Source organism: Corvus hawaiiensis, chromosome 2 (assembly GCF_020740725.1).
Source record: "Corvus hawaiiensis isolate bCorHaw1 chromosome 2, bCorHaw1.pri.cur, whole genome shotgun sequence".
NCBI lineage: Eukaryota > Metazoa > Chordata > Aves > Passeriformes > Corvidae > Corvus > Corvus hawaiiensis.
The window spans coordinates 35,444,526-35,466,591 of record NC_063214.1 but is presented as its reverse complement, the minus strand read 5'-3'; the positions used below and the strand labels follow the sequence as shown (position 1 = coordinate 35,466,591).

At 38.6% G+C, this 22,066-nt stretch overlaps 1 protein-coding gene across 1 annotated transcript in view; it reads left to right on the top strand.

The window, feature by feature from the left end:
• The window catches only part of TENM4 (teneurin transmembrane protein 4), a 1,366,951-nt gene that overhangs the window by 548,086 nt on the left and 796,799 nt on the right, over positions 1 to 22,066 (top strand). The window lies entirely within an intron of this gene.

The window sequence follows — 22,066 nt, the reverse complement described above, 5'->3', positions numbered from 1 at the left end:
GACTGATAATTTGTGAGGGACTTAGACTACTCACAAGATTCAAAGTTTGAGGGAATTGATAATGGTTGGACTCAATGTTCTTGGAGGTCTTTTCCAACCTATATGGTTCTGTGATTCTATTCTATGAACAATCATAGTCAAAAACCTGAAGAGGAAAACCTTTAAAAATTCCAAAGACTGATTTTTTCTACAATTCTAGTTTCTTTGTTTCCCAACTGGAATTCTATTTCAGAAATTAATCACTTCAAAATAGTGATGGCATTTGAAATGGAGGAAAAATGCTAAAATGAACAGTACAACTTTCAGTTAAATCAAATGGTTTTCATTGGCCTGAATGCTATTTTCAAAGGAAATACATATTACTTGGTAAGAAAGCGTGCATTTTGGTTTGGCCCAAAAAGAATACATAGTGAGTTTATGTATATGCATATAAATTTTATATATGAGTAATATTTATTTATTTATCTATTTATATCCGGGTATCAAGATTAAGTGTCTCATCTCTAGGCTGCAAGTTAATGCAAATGTCATGTGCACATGAGATGAGGGGAGGGAGTTTGGAATCCAGTTTGAGTGTGTCAGCTTTGAGAAAGCATGAGCTCCAGTAAGAACGATGCCCACTTCTAACCTCCTGATGTACATGTATCTACAGAGCCAACTTGTTGAATCCATCAAACAATGCTGCCATTTATCCCTTTGATGGGGAATTGTCACTGAAATAGATACTTTGACTAAATAGTTATGTACAGCTGGTAACTAATGCCTGATTGTCTGTAGCAGCCTGAACAAGGTTTAATGGAGCTTTATTGCTTTTCATAGAGGCTCTATTGTTTTCAGCTCTATTGTCCTATATTATCTACTAGGATTATTTTAAATAATTTTGACACTTTTTGTTAAAAGAAAACCACATCTGCTAGACCTTGAGACCTGAGGATTTTTTCTTTCCTGGACTGCTGGATGTAAGGCTGCTGTTTTTTCCATTTTGGGGTCCATCCATGAGCAGGGCTGAATGAGTTATTTTGTGTATGAACAGGGAACCATACCTTTAACAACACCTGCAGAAACAGAAGCAGTGTAACGTCACGTGGACTTCAGTAGCATTGATGGTCCTGTCCTGTGCTTTCCTTTCCAGCTGGTCAGGCTTCAAGTTTATTCCCACTCCATTTTCCACCGCTTTTCTATTTCAGCATGCTGGTTCTTTCGCCGCTTTTGTCTGTTCACAAATAAACAATCTGCACCTAATTGTTTCTCTCTGTTGGCCCCAGTTTTGTCAAATCTGAACTCAAATATTGTATTTCTGCTACAGTTGCTCATGAAATCTCAGCCCAAACCAGTCTTACTGCTGTTGCTGTGTGTGCACTATGTGTAGCCCTGTCCCCAAAAGCTCCTAAGCACCCTATGTATTTGTGGGTTTGGCTGCATCTGATCTTACTCCTCCTTAAACACCCACAGAATCCATGCATCCCTGCAAGCTTTGGCCAGAGTCTCACAGAGTAGTTTGTTGCATCCCATGGCTTCTTGTGTCATGTCCAGTACTTTTTTTTCTTGCACAACATAGGGCAGAGCTTAATCACCTGGCTTGCATGCCTTAACAGCTTCTTGTCCCGAAGTTTTTATCACCCACATTTAAAGCTAGATCCAAACCCACCAACCTCAACAGATACCTTCCATGAGCCTTGGATGAAATCTTTAATGCTACCACCTAACTTTGAAAGATAATTGGGGACCTTTAATACTAAGAGAGTGAGCAGTTTTTTCCCACCATCTGGGGACAAATAATTTTCTCTGATCAGTAGAAGTAACCTTCCACATGAAGCAACTCTAGTAATTGGGAATCAGATACCAAGTCCATCTGCTTAATGTGTTGATTCTTTGGTTTGACCATCTGGCACTCAGGTAGAGGTGGATTAAAAGCATGATCTTTACAATAAAATTGATTCACCTTGGGCTGAATTCCCCAGGTAACTGTAGTATCATTATTTTCCCATTGCCTGTGTTTTTGACTTTCAGACTAGAAATTTAAAGCTGTTTAAGCTGTATTTGTGTTTGTTACATTTGTGTTTAACTTCTAACCAGAAAACAGCAGGAAATGTTTCTTTCTGACATTCCACCCCCCCCCCCCCCCCCCCTTAAAATCAATGCAAGACTGCAATGGATGATATCAAGATATTGGGAGCTCTCCATAAATCAGAACTAATGGAATTAATATTTCATATTCTCTGGGTTGAGTCCTTTTTGGTTGACATTACTGTATCTGTAAGGGTTCTACATATTTAACTCATTAATTCAGACATAAGGATACTACCTAATTAAGTGCACAGAGTAGTCCCAGAGAGTCTTTAGAAAAATGTTTTTATTCAGGAGTCCCATTTTGTAAACTGCTATTCATTAAAAATAAGTTAAATTAGTTTTCTTTTGGGTAAGGAGAGTATTTCCAGCATCAAGATTTGGCGGAGGTCAGAATCTATTTCTGGTGTATAAAGAAAAATTGGAAAAGACGATGCATTGGGTGAACACTCATATAACGATTTAATTTTTTAATCTCTTGGCATTACTGACATTATGCAGTCCTACACTTTCTAAATGCACTCCCCTTTCCCCTTTTGCCTTCCAAAACTGGTAATGTATTTTTTAATATATTAACAAGGAAGAGAAGAACCACATCATTAAAAGCAAAGTTATTTTTTCTCTGTTGTGAAATATCATGCTCTGACATTTCTGACGATTTCCTCTTCAAACAAAGTTGCAAATGCATTTCTTTGCTTGTATATGTATCAAGTTCCATGGATTTGTAATGATTGGAATCTTGCCATAAAAATAAAAGCCCATAAAACAATTAGGAAGTACACAAGCTAATAATAAATATCAGATTTTTAAATGGACTTTAATTAAATTATTCTTATCTGATTATATATGTTCAAAGTAACTTTTTAGGAGTCAGCTTTCTCCTAGGTATGGCTGTCCATGACAAAAAGAAAAAAAAATGGCATAATCTTCTTTTTATTATCAAGGACTAAAAACTGCAGAGGTAGAATTTTCCCTTCCTGAAAAAAAATATTAACATGGGAAAAAATAAAAAACCTTAAAAAGCAATAAAAAGTCCTTTGCAGACTTTTGATGAAACACAAGTTTAATCAAACAGTGACAAAGGTGTGGTGGGTTCTGGGGTCTTGATATTTAGTATTAAAACATGGATATCTTGGTTACAGGGAAAGGGTTATGATGAATCCAAGAGAATACAGATGGGAAGACATCAAATTTGAGATCGAGAGCTGTACAGCTTGTCCAGACTGGGATAAATCAATCTCAGTTAGCTTGTGTTTCAAAGTCTAGACAAAGCCTCTGTGGAAGGCGGTAGGGGGTGAAAGAAATGCTCAGCTAGATGACCCCAAGTAGGAATGTCAGCTTTTGTACAGAACGCAGCAATAAGGACTGGTTGAAAAACAGAAAAAGAAAATGCTGGAAAATTAACAGCAAGTGGCTTGTGGGAAGTCCAAATATTAATTAATCCTCCAGTGTAAATATTGGACATTTGCAATCATCTAAATTAGCCTTAATTCAACCAGGAGAAAAGGGGCTGCTTATGTCCTACCTTGCATCATATACTGCAGCACCAGCTTTACCAATGAATTATAGCAGATGGTGGAAAACTAGAGAATTCCACCTGAACTCTACAGACAATCTGGAATTTGAACTGATAATGAAAAATATTTAAGAAATAAATTCAACCCAGTTTTTACCAGCTCAGATGCAACATACACAGAGATGTTGCTAGGGAGGCACAGCTGAGCAGATGTGTTTGAATGGTAGATCTCTAGGCATGGGTGCTCACAAGCCTCACATGCTTCAGCAGAACTGGGACACTGCCTGTTCCTTCCTGGTTTTGTCACTCTTACATGTTGTACTTCGAAGAGCGTGATCCCAGTTGTGTATGGCCTCTAAGACTTCTACAGAGCTCAAGGAACTCTGATTAATTTAAGATTCTTTTTGTGGGAGGCAAGTATGCAGTTTCACAATGAATCCTGAAGAAAGGTTCACTTGATTGTAAAGAACTCTCTCTCCAACCTTCAAAAGCCTTTCTGAGCAGAAAGGAAATAATAATGACAACCATATAGATGTCATAATAAGCAGGTTTATATGCTTATCTCTGGCTTGGTTTCTTTTCTCCCCTGTGTGTTCCTGGGTAGTAGGTCTGAGAACAGCCATTATGCAGCAAAGTCTCCATCTGTGAACATATAACCAGAATTTCTGAGTTTTTTAGAGGCAAGTTATCTAACTCATTGAACTCTTAAACACTCACAAAAAAAAAAAAAAAACCTATAAAATGAATGAAGTCTTCAGTACACATGATGGGGTAATGAACTGTCAAGATTTATCAGTGCATCTTTACAGAGGATAGTGTAAGTCAGAATTTTACTATTCACAAGGATACCTTTGTCCCAAATTTGGGCCACCAAAAAAAACTTATATTGTACCACACCATTCTTTCATATGACTTCCCCTCCCAAGAGGTGTGATGACTTAGTTCTCCAGATCCTGAAAATCCCCCATGGCTCATTTAAATCTGTGGAACATCCGAAAATTGCCTGAAACCAACACCTAAAACATGAGTGTACACTTTTAAATGCATACCAAAAAACTCCCTGCATATTAATTCAGCTCCCCAAGGCCTCCCTTCTAGACCAGTGTTCCTAAACAGAATTCATTATTTGCCAAATATTTCACAGATCTACACAGATGAACTGTTCTGGTTCATAGTTTAAGATGAATTACTATGACAAGGTTTTAACTTTTAATCAAGTGTGTGTGTACTATGAAACCTGTACATCTTCTCATTCCAATAGAGAAAAAGAAGGAAAGTGTTAAGCACGTAAATGAAGAGAATTTTTTTAAAGCTGACCTCTTTCCCTATCAATAAAATAACATTAGATTTTTTTAATAAAGGAAAGATTATAATTTTAATGTAACTCCTAAAGGAAACTATTTCTAAAAAAGTAACAAAACAATCCAACTCTTCTTAATAATCCTAATAATCCTATTCATGTTCTCAGATGAAAAAATAAAGGCTGTTAATTTTTATCACGATGTTCATTTTGTAATCAAAATTCTCACAGAGATGCTGCCATGTTTGTAAAATGTGGGCCTCATTGTATTAAGATAAAGGAGGTTCCTATTCATGCCACAGATTGCTTGTCTTTTGAGATATATTTTGTCGTCCATTTAGTCCATTTCCATAGCATGAAAAGAATGGAGAATTGTAATTAAGTGCAGTAGCGTATACAACGCTATAATCATAATTGCTAGAATTATATTCACAATTTTCCTCACATGTTTTGCAGATGCATTCTCTTTTATCTACATGCCATGTAGTTCATATTCCTATTTTGTAAAAGTTGCCATCAATTTGTTGCCACATGTTTTACGTGTCACCATGGTTTTTTCCCCTCCTCCTTTGTGGAGGAGAACAAGGGTCTGATTCATTAGAAATGTCCTGTGGATTTTGTTGTTTCTCCACTGCTCCAAGCCTCAAGGGAGACCATCCACTCTGCATCTGGTTTGTCATTTGCTCGGCCACATACTGGATTATCCCCTTAAAAAAAACCTGTACCAATTTTGTGCTCAGTCCATCAGCCTGGAAGTTCAAAAAGTGCAAAGTACTTCTCTCTGGGAACAAACTGTAAAACGTATTTGAGAAATGAGATTTTATTATTTGCTAGTGGAATTTGTAGGCCTCCTGTTGAAACCTGACAGAGTGCCATAAATGGCATAATTCATACCAATTTATAATGTAAAATTAAGGTCTCCATCCAGCTTTAGTATTAGCTACTGAGTCCTAGGCAGGACTTTGTTATTCATAGTTCATAATATATCAGGATTTTTTTCTTCCCTTGCAAAAACCAGCCTATGGCAAGTTAGAAATGATGACATTCTCTGGAATATGGAATTGGTTGTTAGTACTGGCTGCTCACCTTCTTGAAGGGGACTTCAGCATCTGTGAAATGATGGAGGGAAGAAGTGCAATAGGCCCAGTGAAGCACCAGATGAGATTGGACTTGATGGTCTTGGAGGTCTTTTCCAACCTCAATGATTTGATGTTTCTGTGATTTATATCTCACACTGGCACTAGACCTGGACAAAAAGTCTGGCTCTGTCATGCCTCCAAAGAACTGGAAGTTTTCCACCAGACGGTCAAGACCGTTGGTAAGGTCACAGGGAATGAGAAGTAGAGGCTTCACAGACCTTTCCGTACTGGTTCTCCCTACTCTCTCCCTCCCACCTAGTACATAAAGTGTTCTGTATATTTTCTGCAGCTTTTCTTTTCCTGCTTATTTTTTTTATTAATATATTTGCAGAATATCTCTGCCAAGAAATGTGACACTGCCTGGATAGCCTCTTGCATCCAGAATAAAGTCTTCAAATATATCAGTGGTTACATTTTTTGACTTTTTAATGCATCACATTTACTAGTTTCAGAGTACTTGAAACATCTTGCACAAAAAATGAGACAAGTGTATCCAGTGACTGGCTTCTCCCCCAGTCCCTGCATGGCTGATGATGTAATCCCATTTTAACATCTTCTTCCTATCATCTCAAAGTCCTCTGAACAAAAGAAATCAAAGGTTACATGTGAACCTTTTAATGAATACATACCAGTCTTACTTTCGCTTCCCCAAGGTATTTTTTGTTCAAAGTTAGTTGGAACTTTAAAACATTGCATGTTTTCTTGCTCTGTTTTTCATTTAAACTTTTGACTGGCAGACATCTCCTTAGGTACACCTTTTATTCTCTTGAGAAACAATTTGCCAAATTCAGAGCAAAATAGGGGGTTTGTAGTGCTATTTGTCCTTCAGGAATGCATTCATGTTCCATGTTTATATTCTTTATTTGTAATGTGTAAATGCATAAAATATTAACACTGAAATAGGATCCTTGAGGGACAGTGAGTTGAAAGAGCAGTTTGGTATAGAGAGAGGGAAAGCATCCAAGAACAGAAATTTGATTTATTTTGTGACTATAACAGCTGAAACACAGCAAACATTTTACAAGGAGCCACAGTGGGTTTATGTTGAAGTTAGCAGAGTCTGTAACAGAAGATGGGCAGAGCTGGTGTTCACCAGCGCTGTATGCTTCAAACACATACCAGAAACGGAGCATGTGGTTGGGTTTCCTGGAAAAGATCCTGGTGGGATCCTGAGGTCTGAGAGTTGCTCCTCCTGGTCACCATGAGTCCAGCTATGGACATGGCTCAGTGATGTGCACTTGCAGCCCAGAAAGCCAACCATCAAAAGCAGAGTGACCATCAGGATTGGGGGAGGTGATTCTGCACCTCCTCTCTGTTTTTGTGAGACCCCACCTGAAGTACTGCATCCAAATCTGAAGCCCTTGGCACAAGCAGGATGTGGGCCTGTGGAATCCTAGAGGAGGGCCACAATGATAATCAGAGGACTGAAGCATGTCTCCTGTGGAGACAGGCTGAGAGAGTTGAGTTTGTTCAGCCTGGAAAAGAGGAAGATCTTAGAACTCCTTCCAGTACCTAAAAGGGGTTACAAGAGAGCTGGAGAGGGACTTGTCAAGGATATGTAGTGATAGGACAAGGAGGAGTGGCTTTAACCTGAAAGAGAGTAAGTTTAGACTAGGAGTTATGAAGAAATTCTTCATTGTGAGGGTGGTGAGGCACAAGAACAGGTTGCTCAGGGAAGCTGCAGCTGCCCCATCCCTGGAAATGAGCAAAGCCAGGCTGCATGGGGCCCTGAAAAACTTGGTCTAGTGGAAGGTGTCCCTGCCCAAGGCAGGGGGATTGTAACAAGAGGTCTTTAGTGTCCCTTCTGGCTCAAACCATTCTATGATTGTGTATTTCTATGAACTGTGCTTTCAAATCTCAGTGTCTCTTAGGATTGCATGGTTCAAAGGACAACCTGTGTTGAGATATGAACTTTGAACCAATCAAAAGTAACTTGCCATCATACAAGGAGTGGAATTGGATGCTCAAGGCAGGATAGTGGTATTTCTTGTTTCCATATCAGCAGTCTCAGCATCTCAGTCTTTAGTCTTAACCCTTAAATCTGTCCTCTAAAGCAGGAAAACCTTTTCATGCACATTTAAAAAAATAACAATACTTAAGGCAAGAAATGAAATCCAATTACTGCCTAGAGCCTCAAGGATATCAGAACAAAACCCAGCTTGCAATTCTTGACTCCAAGCCTTACACACAGGTCACCTCCCCCACCTCACCTTAACAGGGTATAAACCACATGGGGTTTCTGCACTGCCAGGGACATCCTCATGCTCCTTTCTCTGCATTTTCTGCATTGGATATCATGATAAAACATCCGTTCTAGTACCTTGGAATTCACTCTATTTAAAATACATTTTCTTCTGTGTCTGTGTTTGCTCTAGAGATGAAATAGCAACTTATGTGTGACAACTTTCAGCATCACAATGTTTCTCCTTTAAAGGTTGAAGGTAAACTTCTCTGAAATTACCCAGGTATTCTGTGCTGCCACTGCAAGCTTGTGTCTAATTTGCTCTGTTATCCACACAGAAAGGTCTGTCTGGCAGAAAGCCTTGTTTCTGTACAGGTTTTTGGGTGTTGTTGGGTTTGGGTTTTTTAATTACAGAATCTGAGTGTAGCTAACCATGAGACTACACTAAATAAAAAGGTGCTTCTGCTGCATTCAGCACTCAGTCAAAACAAAGAGGAAAGAGGCTGCATTTTCTCTGTGAAAATTCACTAATTTATTTTTATCCCATGGTACAGGACTGTAAACAAAATAATTTCATAGTATCCATTTCATTTATCAATGCTGAGAAATTTCAAAGCTAAAATCTTAAAGCTTTGGTTCTGCTTCATTGATTCAACCTGTATTTTGACATGACATCAAGCAAAAAAAATCCACTTTTAACTGGCATCATGTGGAGAGGTTGTCTAATGGAGAGAGCTCTGACCTGGGCTTCAGAGGATCTGTATTCATTTTCCCTTTAACCTACAGGCTTGATGTGATTTCAGCTAACAAATACACTAAAAGATAGCACAAAAGCAGAAATATAGAGAGTTCATAGACGCAACAGAATTTGTAAGTGATACATAGATGATTCCCAGCTGACTGGCAAAATACACTTTTAAATAAAAAATACCCTCTCCAAGGGTGTTTAAGACTTACAGTCAGACTTAGTCTCTGATAGAGAGCTTCTCATTTCATTTTCACTCTCAGACTTCATCAGGGATTAAAAAAAACATTGCCTTGTATTACTTGAAGCTGGGATTCTCACAACTGCCAGGAATTTCACTATCTGATGGATTTTTGCAGTCTTTGGAGGTTTGGATATGCTCCACAGGAGAGGCTCAGTTCTTGGAAGCTTATCTGAAAATCACTGATTATTTGGAAACATAGTGAGCAAGACAGACCTTCATGAGATGTCTAATAATTCCTGCTGGCTTTGAGCACCCTTTCATTCTTTGTGACACCAGTCCTCAAGTGCATGCCAAGAAATGATCAAAACACATTCTTGAAAGTTACATGTAACTTAAAACAAGTGATTTAAAAGTTATGTGATTCTTTGAAGAGCCAAGAAGCTTCTTTGGGTGTCTCATCCTTCCCTGGGCTGATCTGATGCAGCTCGTCCTCCATACAAAGGAGGGCAAATATGATCATGATGATTCAGGGATATGTTGGGGAAGCCTAAGGGAAATCAGAGTTAGATGGGGAGAAGAAAAATGTTGGAAAGAGTAATTATACCAGGATCATGCTGAGGTTGAAGGCGGCAACCCTCAAAGTCATCACCTTGTTGGTGCTCTCTAACTGCTTTCCGTTCTAAAGCCAGCCTGAGGGATTCCTCATTGTGCCCACAGCACAGAACAAGAGCACCCTGAATTTCCATACCCCTTGAAGTGTAAACCAGGTAATCCTTTAGGGACACGTCTGTCTTTTCCTAGCCTGGTATGATCCAGGCTCTGCAACAAGTGAAAAACTTCCTCTCCTCTCTCTACTCACAGTCAAACAAGAAGGAAGAGATATTTATTTGAGTCAAAACCAGGTTGTAAATAGGACAATCTAGGGAATTAAAGTACTAAGAGCAGTGGCCCTGGAAATGGAAGACTGAGAATATAGATTGAGAGAAGTTAAAGGGAAGCAAGTGGGCCCGGTACTGTGTGTGCATCACAAGGTGTAGGATTCAGGAGAAAGGTATAACATCACTGTATGTCTAAGGCTGATGAGGAAACTGAGGCCAGATAACAAGCAGGAGGGAATAAAATGGAATGGAAGAGCAAAATAGGTTGGGAGGGACTAGGACTGATGAGAAATGTTTGAAAGTAATCTTGAGTTATTGAGGGGAAACAAGAGGATTCAAAAGGATACACAAACTGAGTAGCAAAGGAGGAAACTGAAAGGCTGAGAATAGGAGGAAGGAGAGAGCTACTCTGGGCTGCAAGTCTGGGAATAGCACTAGGAAAGCCTGGAACAAGATCCTTTCATTAGCAGAGTCATAACAGATTAGGAAAAATAAGCAGCAGTTTAGAAAGGCTGTTATTTTTGTTCATCCAGCGAACCCACTCATACTACTGGTGTTGTCTGAACAGGGAATGAACCACTGCTTGGTACTCTCAGCCCACACAAATAGTCTGCACACCTTTCAGCAGCTGGTTTACTGGCATGTTGCTCGTTTTCACAGCCTGAAGAGATTTTACCAGTGAAAACCCGGTAATTCACATTTGCAGCATAAAGGTTTATGGGGCTTGCAAAAAGTGTGCCAATCACACCTTAAGAGACACATCTCTTCTCTTGCTGTTATCCCTTTCTTTAGTGACAGAACTCTGTGAAATCACAGAATCATAGAATATGCTGAGTTAGAAATGACCCACAAGCACCACTGAAATCCAGGTCCTGGCCCTGCATGGGACAGTCCCAAAAGTCACACGATGTGCCTGGGGATGTTATCCAAATGCTTCTTGAAGGGCTGAAGAGCTGTCTGCTTTTGGGTTTCTGCCTCTTTTATTTATATTATGTGGTATTGAGGGAGTGCATCAATGCCCTTTAAGCAAAAGAACAGTTCATGATCAGGAGGTGATAGTTAGAAATTTAAAAAGAGGAACCCAGAAATCACTAAACACTGCTCAATGATATTATGTCCTCCTGTGATAGGGAACAAATTAAAAATCTTATTGTCACCCTTGCCAGTGGAAACAGCAGAAAATCCTCCTGCAGTACTGTGGGTGACAAGCTTTGTCAGGAACACACAGAAACAGAGGAGGATGTCCTCCAGCTTCCCTGGGCTCTGGATTGAGAGTGTTAGTTAATAACAGAGAAGGACAGAGGCTCAGCCTTACATGGTGTTTGTGGCATGTACCACAGTTTAAGGATTAGCAAAAAAGCCTGTGCTTTCTCTAACCTGCTAACACTGAGCTGTAGTGTTCCTCTGCACCTACATGGATGCTATGTTCACATTATGTCCAGTAAAAGCATCATCTTAATCTACACCTAATCTAGATGAGAAAAAACTTCACACAAGGAAGGAAAGTTTAATGAAGAAAGCAGGGAGAAGGAAGTTTAACAAGGAGAAGAGGGATCCAGCACAAGAGTTATACAACAACAGCAACTGCATAACAGAAAGGTAGTAAACCCAGAAGAAAACACTTATAAAATGTTTCCACTTTTTAAACCAACTAGATTACCACTCAGAAGTTCTTATTTTTTGATTTCAGTGGATGTAACTAAAGTTTTTAATCCTGCTCGTGAATCATGTAGGTTTTAATACTATGTCAAGGAATGAGATTTTGCTTTGTTTTTTTTATTATTGTAATTTTTGGAAATCTAATAAACTATGTGTGAAAATCCTCCCTAAAAGCACAATTACAATAAGATTACAACAACCAGGCATCCAATAGTTAAATGCATGAGAAACCTTAAATCTTCTTATTCTTTTTTCATACTCTATCCTCCACTGGAATACAGCTGGAGTTCATTAATATTTTTGAAGCATTTCAAATGACAGAAACTCCCATATGGAAATGAACAGAAAAGTTTGGCTATATAGATTCAGAAAAAACAAAAAACAAAAACCAAAAAGCCAACCAAATAGAACAAAACAGAAAACAGAAACCTACCAAAACCAAACTAAAAAAGACCCCCACACTGAACTAGAAAACAACATTCTGTATCATTGCATTTCTGGGCCAAGTGAGATCAGATCATTCAGAAAGATACTATATGATCAAATAAGATATATAAATACACACACATACACATATATATATATACACACATATTTTATGTATACTTAAGGGCACATAAGTAACTAAAGATCTCTGGAGAGCTTGACCTTCTGTTAGTTAATACTATTCTTTCAGTGGAGCTTGGGATGCAGAAGGGGGAGAGCATCTCTGTGTGATCGCGTCTATGTGTACTGCAGGTAGTCACCAAATTCACCATTATTAGATAAGGTTTAAAACCTAGTAATTTCTTTCCTTTGTTACTTAGGACATGTAAACTATTTCAACAAGGGGAAATTATTTCTGTGGCAGACCTTTATGTCAGTTTTGGTATGAGGAGACCGATGCAACAGCTTGGCCTTGTGCTGAAGATGTACCTCCACAACCACTCAAATGTTATCAAACACACAAGTCAAACTGAGACTTGTCTCCCTCTGTTATCTCAATGAAATGACATGATGATCCACCAAAAATAAAAATAAAATAAAAAAGAAAGCTATGTTTCCTATTTTTAAGTCCACTTCATCTTTGTAATCAAAGGCAACCAAATTTGCATGTATAAAAGCACCAAATAGTGAAGGACTTTGCTCTCTGTGAACAATCCAATTTTCTAAGGATACTGCTGAAGAATGTTCATCTAAAAAGCAAGAATTACCAGGAAACACAGTGTATAAATTTTTATCAGTGTCCTCTTTGCTACAGGTTAATCCAAATACATATATTTAAAAGATGCAAATAATGCCTTCATATGCAACACAAAAACCTCTTCTGAGAAAATGTTCTGCCTTGTAATACTTCTTCCCATGAGGTCAAAATGAGAAAATGGGGCATCCATGACACATGTTTCTTGTAATGCTGAATTTTATGGTGTGAAGGCACTCAGCCTCTACAGAATAGGTCTGCAACCTGAATACTTGAAAAACTGGATTGGTCTCCTTTCGAAAGGTGTTTCTGATTAATGTTGACAGATCACTGTGGAGCTGATGATCAATTAGTTAATGTTTGAACAGTAGTTTGGAGATGTAAAACTCTTTAAGTACTGATCATTGCTGTTATAATGAGTACACTTCAAGATCCTCAGGTAACTGTTGGGAGTACAGTAGACATGATCTTAATCTATTAATAGCCCTTTATAAGTGCAGTAGTTCCAAGACTGCCAAAAACATCCCTATTGTAGTATAATTCTTTTTTATTTTCTTTTTTTTTCCAGATAGCATGGGTGTCATGAATGTTAATAGCAAGGAACCAAAATTGCTCCTGTCATCTTCTTCCCATTTTTATACATACAGTATATGAAAGAGTCTGTTTCCTTAAAATGACAGGAGGGAATCACATCCCCCAAAGACTTCAATCCTCTGCATAAGGTCTTTAATTTTCGATTTGAGTGCCAGATAATTAGCAGTTGAGGTAGAATCACACTGTTTTGTGAGTCCCATGGCCCAATTATTAATCAGATTGCAAAAGGTTGCTAGAAGGGGCATTTAATCTTACCAGCATTTTACTGTTATTGCATGTGACAGACAGAGCATCCTGTATCAGGGACAGGAGAAAGATGAAATTTAGTGTCATAGCAAATAATCTGCTGAAGGAAATTGGTACAGCTCCTTGTTTACATCAGCTCAGAACTTGGCTCCTGGCCTTATAGACACTCTGCATAGTGTCTGCAAATGGGTCTCCAGTAGCCACTAAGGGTAAGTGGAAAGCTATTCAGTGAGGATGCATGTCTACTGATGTAAGGCAAAACACAATAATCCAAAACCAGAAGTAGCAAGATTTCCAAACAAAAGAAGTCAGTATAAATTCAGTTAAGGCCAGGGACGAAAGAGCAAGAAAACAATTTGGACAATAAAAATGTATTTCTGAGTTGTTCTCTTATATCTGCACATGCAGACATGCACAATGACACTCTCACGCCCCCAGGTGTGTACCAGTGTTGGTAATTTCTGACAGAGGGTTTGTCAAAGGGATGTGTTCAGAGACAGGGTGGAGCTGCAGGTAAAGGTCATCATATGACTGATTTAATGTTCCCGTTTTCCAACCTGCCCTGATAAAACCACTACACCTGAATTGGGACCAACAGGAGCTGAAAGAACTTTCTGCCAGTCTGCACTAGTGCTGGAGGGAATGTAACTGTCCGAGGTCCCCAGGGCATCACCCAGTATCCAGAGAGTGGGAGCAGTGTGGGTCAGGAGAGGGACACCTCATCAGTGCTGTGTTCCAGTTGCGCAAGAGGTGGGAGGGGAGAAGACAGGCTGGCAGAGGTGGCCCAGCAGCCAGTGCATCACTGCATGTTGGGCAGCCACTGAATCTCTGTTCTCTTCATGCTCCTTCCCCAAAATGAAGGTAACAACTCTGCAAAATGCTGCGTGAATGTGAAGTAGTGGCAATACGAATTCTGTTTACAGCAGTATTTGTTCCTCTCCTTACAGAAGTCTGCTATTGGTCTCCAGATCTCATTTATTTTTGCTCAATGCTATCCACACAATTACCAGTTCTCATTATGAAAATAATTGCTGCCTGTATCACTGTGGTTTTGTTTGATAATATATTTCATGTTCAGAAGGGCCTATTAAAATTATCTAGCCTGACCTCCCACACAAGGCAAGCATTATATTCTGAGACATTCTTAAAACAACTCTCACAGAGGAGCTGTTAAAAATACCAGCATATGTTCATTGGCCACTGTACCAGACACCTAACAAGGGATCACCCCTTCCCTGAAGAGTTTATCATTTCACCAGATCCTACTGCAGTAGGGTGAGAAGAAAGAAATGTAGCTGTTCTGGAGATTATTAGTAGAATATGTGGAAAACCCAGAGAATAAATCTAGTTCCCACTGTATTTATTGATTTCCCTCCACAGCTATCCTTTTTGTGATGAATAAAAGAAAATCTTCCTTTCTTATGGTAATTTCCCACCCCCTCTTTTTTTTAATCTGTGTGATTTTAAAAATAATATTCAATTTATTTCCTGAGATAAGAGTCATCTTCCCAACCACTTTGGTCCTTAAGAACCTCTGCATTGGTGTCACAAGATTTCTACCCATGCCATGGCCTGATCTTTCTCGATATTACACAGCACCCATCACTGTCATAGCCAGCAAAGCAGCCTCATGAAGATGGAAAGCCTACCATGTTAATTTTCAGAGCTGTGCTCTAAACCTGCTGCACAGGGCATCACCCTCACAGCTCCCATTAACCCCCACTGTGTTGAGTCAAGAACCAAGTGCATAAAGGATGTCAGGCATTATGCACCGGCAGTAATCAGATTTGCTGGGCACTTAGCCCTATCTGCACTTAAAAATGTGTGTTTGGAATAAAAATATTGGATAGCAGCAAAGCTGAAATACTTGACAGCAGGAGTTGCTTTTTCAGACCATCTAAAAGATACTTTAGATGAGAACGCACAAGGAAAATTGTCCCAGATTGCTAATGCAGTGCTGGAATTTAAGTAGACTTTTACCTGAGCAGACGTTGGTACTGTCACGGCAATTAAACTTTTCAGCACTGCTTTCCTGTCTGTGTGGAGCTATTTTTATAATTGTTTGCACTGTCCCCAGGCCACAGTCTCTCTCGAGCCTCCATTGTGCTGAGTGTCGGATAAGTCCAAATAACCAGACAGTCCTTGCCCTGTTAAGCTTCCAGTCTGCAAAACAACATCCTTACTCCTCAGCTTGGTGTCACAGTTCAAGAAAAAGCACGCTGGCTGGAGGGGAAAGAGCTGAAACTGCAGGAGTGGTTCTATCTTCCCCCTTTCATGGAAGAACATAACACATAACAACAGCTGGCTCTTTCCTCTTCACCCTGTGCTCCTGCTGTCAAATCCCTCTTGCTGCCGCGGCATCTGACAACCAAGCCTTTCCTTCACCCTTACCTTGGACTTCTTTTTTTACAGAAGCACATTATTAGCAACATAAATTATGGTCTGAGAATGGTGTCATTGAGCACACAGGATTAAAATCGCATGCTTTAAAATAAAAATGTCAGTCAGACAGGTGCACATAGCCAGGTCTGGGGAATATTTTTAGCAAATATGAGTTTTCTTTTAACATAGTAGTTTGGAAGGGAAAAGTATATGCAAATTCATTTCAAGTTTGATTAAGTAAGAAATGATTATCAATATTTTTTCTAGATATTCCTACATTTCCTTAAAAAAAAATCTATGCTGAAAAAAAGGAAGATACATGGAAATACTAATTAATAAATGCTACTGCAATAAAATAGAGCATTGAAACTGAATTAAAAATGAAATATATTAAGCTTACTCAAAACAAAGCAAATATTAGGGAGAGAAATGCACATGGAAAATACCATTTTTTAAGCTCTCGTCTCAGTTTCTTGATGTGTTTTAATAAGCAAGGCTCAGAATTGTAGCAGTTACGCAGCCCTGTTTGCTACTTGAATTTTAGGGCCAGTTTTATTTAAATGTCATGGGAAAAGAGTTCCAGGGAAAGTTTACTTGTATTTGAAATTGTCCAGACAGAAATTCCCAATACCAAAACAAAATTACAGAGGGGGTTAGATCTGAGGTCGGATTTGGGTTCCTCTTCAGCAGCAATTCAAACACCATGGACTTGTGCAGTACATTTAGATTTGCAAATGCAACAGACAGAAGGAGTTATTTAGGTTATTTCAGACTTGTGGAGAGGTTGAAATGAATATTTCTCATCTGGTTTTGAAAGTACTGCACGTGTTATAATTAAAGGTGTGATAAAAAGTCTCCATCCCTTCCAACTGGCATGGCATCTCTGTTAGCCCCTTATTAGCTGTGAAGTTTACATGAAAAATTTGCATTGTCCAAGGCCACAAGGAAACTTCCAATTTCAAGTGACAGTGCAATGGAAGCAGGAATATTTGTAAATCCTTTTTTAGGAGTGACACCACTGGTGGTTGTAGGTCACTCTGCTTTCTATGTTTCTCAACTTTCTCCTCCCAGCTCTTAGATGCAAAAATCACAAACTAAATTAATCTCTTCTTAAATAGTGTAAGAATGTTCAATTCTAGTGTTTCCTTTCATTTCTTGTGTTTCCTTGATAATACAAAAAAGACGTGCAAGAGTTATTTTGTGTTGAGGGGCTGACCCCGGTCAGCAGGGGTAGAAATTTACTTTTTATTATATTATTACTTTCATTTGCACATGCACATACTGGAGTAGATCACAGAGAGGCAGTAAGAGCTTTCTGGGCTCATCTGAGGGCTCTGGCAGCTCTGCAGGGTTTCACCTCTGGGTTCTCTAGGCAGCCCTTGTTAGATTATTTCTGCTAAATACTTTCCAGCATTTAGCTCCCACTTAGAGCCTGGCACTACTTGTCCCTTAGCTTGTGCCTGAGGATCCAGCCCTGAAGCGTATTATTTTTCCCCAGATCTATTGTTTGCTGCTGGCACAGGAAAGTTCCAAAGGCAGGACACCAAAATGAAAAAAAAATTGCAGGCATTTCTTCACTGAGTTTTGAATGTCGAGCAGACAGCTCTCTGGAGCTTACTCTCTTATGCTATTTCTTTAACAAATTTAGGGAGTACAAATTTTTGCTGAAGAACAGGTCTATTTTCTCTATCAGAAATTGGTGCCACACCAATATTAAAGTAGAATAGCAGATCACTTGGTTACAGCTAGCGTCTTTTAGATTACCATCATGAAAAAAGAATTCTTGATAGGACAGAAAGCCCCTAAGGCTGTGCAAAAGCAGTCATAAACATTAGTCTTAGATGAGAATAGCAGAGAAATTCCAGACAAACATTCTGGCTAAGATCGGACCACACATGTATTTCCTGATAGTGCAAGAGACTCTCTCTGAGAAGCTGTGATTGAAAGATTACAGCTGGGTATTGCTGACAGCATCTTAGCTTTTTTTTGTTCCTTCTACAATCATTGCTAAATACGAACAAAAATCTTCTCCATTGTCCATAATTTGAGGCATATGAAATGGGAATATAACACATTAAGCAAAAAACCACAATGCTCATAGGGGCAGGAGGCCCTGTTCCAGTAACACACTATTTGCTCCACTAACAACAACCCTCCTGCTTTGGCTCTGTCGTATTCATCTATTTTCCCCAAGTCTCTCAACATTTATACCGAAAAATTCCAACTGACCACTCAACACCCCAGGGCCCTGAGTCACTTTAGTCCATGCAATGAACTTCTACAGGTGTGCCAGCAAGAGCTGAGGACTGAGAACTCCATGACTGTTCTTCCTGTGGTCAAAGCTAGTCCAGAAACTGTTCAAATGCATTTACTTGGGTCTGTGACTCACTAATTAGTCCCACTGTGGTCACACTTGTTTTTAATATTTCAGACAACTTACCCATCAATGTATATTCTGCAATTACACTTCTAACCAAAACCCAGACTTCTGCTGGCTCACATTCCACCATCACAGGGTGCCATGTTAATATCCTGACTTCTCAGGAGCAGGCAGAGGTTTCCTTCACAGTCATAGAGCTGGGACCAGCTGTCACTCCTCAGTCATTATAGTTTTGTTACTGGAAACAATGCAAAAATAATGAAATGGTCATTGCCTCATCTTGCAGGGCTGCAGGACCGCTTGCATTCACCATCTTGCTGGTCTGAGGCACAATGCATGTGTTATGTGAGTTAAGGTAAAAAATGGACTTGGTTTGCTGGGTATGCACTACCTGTGTGAGGCTTTGTCCTCCAGAAAGCCCTGAGAGTGTAATTTCATAGAATCCCAGAATAGAGTCATAGAATCATAAAGGTTGGAAAAGACCTGAACCTACCCAGTGCCATTTTGGGGGTTTTTTTGTTTTCTTTCTTTATATACAGACTCATATGAACATCTCATCACTTTTAACACAGGTTTCTGGGCAGTGTTAAACAAAGGAAAATTCCACTAATATGCAATTATCTTCACTGAAAAAAAAAAAAAATCAAGAGCCGAAATGCCCTCTTTTGTAAGATCTTTAGAAAATTTACCTTTGTGGATTTATAATCAAATGGAAAGGCAATATCTTTGAGAAAGCTGAGTTTGCCTTTAGGGAAGAATTAGACAATCTAAAAATTCCTCTCTGAAATGTCTCTTTTGTGGAGCAATTGAAACTGCCATAATTAAGTAGTGTTTTGTTCTGCCACAGTTTTGTTTACATTTGAGAAAATGCAATAGAACAATTAAAATTTAATAATATGGTAAACAAGATCTGAATAATTTATTCACAGCAAATAAAATGAATGTTGATAATCACTTTTTTTTTGAGACTAGAAGAAAAACCTGACTTCTAAGACTGTATAGAAATTTTGTTCTTTTATTTGGAACAAAATTTGATTGTATCCATCACCAAAGAAGAAAATACAAGTATTTTTACTTAGGGACAGAAGTACATGTAAAGTATGAGCTCATTTGAAATAAGCTAAACTTGAATAATATAGAAATTATGAAATGGTAATTGCTGATTTTGAAGTATTGTGTGCCAACTTTTCCCTAAAAATAATTTTATGTATGTGTACTCTGTTGTGTAGTTATGCATTTCTTTATACTTTTACAAGGGAAATAATAGAGAACTTTTTTTTTTTTTGCTATGAACAATAATGGGCTCTGTACCAGTAGCTTCAATAGTGCATGACCAAGATTATTATTATCATTACTTGTTACACCAGTGTTACAGTGGGGAAACTGCTGCAACACACCAGTACCTATAAACTCTAGATAAATAAATAGATCAGAATCACATTGTAACTATCTATAGAGGCTTGCAAGGTAACAGAGTGCTTTGCTATACAGATTCTAGAAAACCTTTTTTCCAACAATATGTATTTAGGTTTTTTTCTCTGAAATAAACTGAAATAAGTCAAATGGTACATCTTCCATTCATAAAATATTTTCTATCTTATAGTTAGTGACTTATACAGTCAGCAAAGAAAGCATTCTTTATTTTCCATTAAATTTCTCAGTTTTAAAAATAGATGAATATTATAAATACAGAGAAAGAGTTCTGTGTGATTTGCAGCTCAAATTAATACTCTCAGAAACCATGCCCATGGTCCATGGGTGGTTGCTCAACTCTACAAGTCTTGGGTTCAGGTGATTCCTTGGCCAAAAACAGGAAAGAAAATATTTTTGGCCATTTTTAAAAATAAAAGAATACCACCAGAGTGCCTTGCTGAAAAGCAATAGGAAGAACCCTTCAGAACATGGCTAATCCTGCCTTCAACATCCAACAGCCCAATGGTCTAAATTTAAAGCATAGTCATGGGTTTGAAAGGATGTCTAGTCCAACAGAGTGCAATTTTTGCTGCAATGCTAGAGAATGCAACAGAAACAACTAAACCCATAAAATGCAGAGTCAAAACCATATGTGGACCATCTGAGGTTTAATGTCTCCTGCAACCTATGGAGGGTGTGATGCAGTGTAGGACCAGGTCCTGTGTCATGCCTGGACTGAACTGAGAAGCAGCTTTCAAACAGAATAGCAGAACCCCAAGAAGCTTAAAAAATAGCTCAGTGCACACAGTGGTTTCTAATAGAAGGGCTCAGACTGTCTCCCATACAACCTGAATGTTGTATCGTTTATTTTTGTGGAATATAATAAGAAAGTAGAAAAACTGAGGCCTATAACACTATTCCAAGTAAAAAATTTAAAAAAAAATCTCAAATTTCAGAATTATTTTACATTCATGTAACAGGCTGTAATACTATGTGACATCCACAGCAACTTCAAGAGTCATTCATGCAAATATTGATTTAAATAGTCAGTCTTGTTCTTTCCATATCTTGTGTCTTTTCCCTTTCTGTCCTGTCCCAATCCTCCAACCTGGCATTAATCTGGAGAGGAAAAAAAAAAACCTCCTCGTTTCTTCTGATTGCCCAACTGCACAGAGGTTAATGTTGAATATTTTGGTGCAAGTTTTCTCTTTTTAGACTGATAAATTAAATCCTAGAGCTTGGATCTTCAAAAACCTCCTCAGTGTGCTACTGGGGCAATGTAAGGGAATGCTATGAAGGATAAAGATATCAGGGCAGATCTTAGAAAACTTGAATGAAACACCAACCTGCTGAAAAATCTGAAGTCTGCAAATCTCCTCTGGTCAGTGTTGAACCAGATCCTCATCACTGTTGCCGTAAATGAAAAGAACCTTTGACATGCATTATATATTTATGGCAAATGATATTTAACTGGTTCAATGTTTCCAGATAAGAGTTAAAACAGAGCGTTTTTTTGGTTTGGTTGGGGAAAATGGGTTTAAGATTCAATCTCCACCAGTAGAGCTTAAATAGTTTGAAGATCAGAAATGGGGCAAGCAAGGGGGTCTCCACTCCACCATTCCTCTGGGCATGATGTGAACTCATTGCAGCTGAACAGGGAAACAACTTCTGTGAGCTTGTATACACTCATAGCATAGATGTGATGTTGATGTGCCAGGCTGGAAGAGATACTTGCTGTGGTTACCAGATGCAATAACTTTGAAATTTGAAAGCATATATTTGGTCTTCATTTGCATTTGCATTTACTACACATTTTGGTAAAATGTGTAGTAAAAAAGCTCTTCTGAAGTCCCTAAAATCTTAAAGTAGCCAGCACAGTACTGGAATAAAAACTCACTGAAATAGTCAGTTTGTGTTTCACTGCAAAATCTATGGCTTAACCTACAGTATCAACTCTGATAGTATCAGACATGTAGTGTTAACTACCTGAGACTGCTAAAGCTCATTAACTAACCTAGAGGTTTTTTATTATTGCTGCAAAGTCCATAAATGAAAAGATTCAGTCATCCATTAAGTACACAGTATAAATCATTTGTACCTGCAGACTGTGTCTTTTGCAAAGCAGGAAGTTGTGTGCCAGTAATAAACAGCAAAAACCCAACAAAAACTCACTAAGAACCTTGTCATCTTGGCAGATTTTA